The sequence below is a fragment of the Etheostoma spectabile genome, chromosome 13 (genome assembly GCF_008692095.1).
Source record: "Etheostoma spectabile isolate EspeVRDwgs_2016 chromosome 13, UIUC_Espe_1.0, whole genome shotgun sequence".
Classification (NCBI taxonomy): Eukaryota; Metazoa; Chordata; class Actinopteri; order Perciformes; family Percidae; genus Etheostoma; species Etheostoma spectabile.
This window is the reverse complement of record NC_045745.1, coordinates 8,870,555-8,872,056: the sequence shown is the minus strand read 5'-3', so window position 1 is coordinate 8,872,056 and position 1,502 is coordinate 8,870,555. Positions and strand designations below refer to the sequence as shown.

The window sequence follows — 1,502 nt, the reverse complement described above, 5'->3', positions numbered from 1 at the left end:
ACAGAGACTGGGACTCCAGGTTAATAAGATTATGACCGAGTAACAAGAAATGAATTCAAGTGTTATTTTGATTGAAGTCTGAGTATATTCCCATCCAATTAGATTCAATTTGGCATTGATAATGCAAAAACAATAACTAAAACCAGTGAAATTATGTTAAATTTAGTGAGGACTAGAATAGGACTGGATTTAGAGCTGATTCTGGTTTCCAGAATTCCAGGTGCTTTGGCCCAGGTGTGTCCGTTAAGACTTAACTTCTCTAAAGTACTCGAGCAAATTTTGTGAAATGTAAGGAGTAGAAAGCACCGATAGTCGTGTTAAAATGTAAGGCGTAAAAGTAAAAAGACGCAGAAAAAAAAATAGTAAAATCTACTTGAGTACAGTAACGAAGTATTTGTACAGTTATCCATATGTCCCGCTGTTAAGCTTCAGTCAGTCAGTAAAACAAGTCCCAGGGAATCAGCAGAACTACTTTTTTCTACTTTTTTTACGGCTTCTCGTACTGCTTTACTGAATTTTGTCGTTGGGTCAAATTTGACCCCTATTTCAAAAAGTTTCTATATCAGAAATTTGGGTTTCTTTCAATCAAATTTGTCCAAAAAAGTAACGTGGTTGGTTCCCAACAACGCTCCTCGCAAGATAAATATATAATCAGTTCACTACTTTCATTAAATTTGGGTGTTTTTTGTCAAGTTCATAGCATTTGGAGAAATAAAAATTGGTAAAAGAACTTGTGTGTGGGAAATGTAAAAAAAAAAAAAAAAAAAAAAAAAAAAAGTCAAAAGGAGACAAATGTCAATAAAAGTGACAAAACGTAAAAAAAAAAAAACTAATGTAAAAATGTAAGTTGAGTAAAACAAAGTAAAAAAAAAAAAAAAAAAGTGAAAAAAATGTCGAACAAAGTGACAAAAATGTCAAAAAAGTGACCAAAAAATTGGGAAGAAATCCACAAAAACGTCAAAAGGCTCAAAAAAAAAGTCGACAAACATTGAAAAACTGACAAAAAACATCAGGGAAAGATACAAAAGTTAAAAAAAAAAAGATGACCAAAGCGTTGATAAATGGTTTTTCATTTGAAATTTTGACTCAGGGTCAACATGGGTGTGATTTAGCATGTTTTAACTCAAATGTAACATCCCTGAGCATGGTGTTTTAAACATAAGATTCAATGACTTATTTCTCTGTTGTGCAATAATTACGCTAATGATGCTTTCTTGGTGAGCAATCCCTTGAACATTAATCTGCCTGTTTATTTTATTTTATTCATCAATTCAAGTGTAGTTGTGAGCAGAGACGGTTTTCAACGTCTTTCACGTCTTTGCTGTTGCATTCCAACAACTCAAATCGATTATCGGCTGCTGACACTTCCACATCCCCGAATGTTGTCGTATGTAATATCTGAAAGAAATAATCCTGTGGCTTTGGCTTTTTCTTCATTTGAATTGAAACACTTTGTCTGACGTTAGAGTTTCCCTAACCCTCGTGTTGTCCTCGGGTCAAAT

At 33.4% G+C, this 1,502-nt stretch overlaps 1 protein-coding gene across 2 annotated transcripts in view; it reads left to right on the top strand.

Annotated features, from left to right (window-relative positions):
* si:dkeyp-23e4.3 (rho GTPase-activating protein 7) overlaps positions 1-1,502 on the top strand; it is a 155,010-nt gene that overhangs the window by 26,487 nt on the left and 127,021 nt on the right. The window lies entirely within an intron of this gene.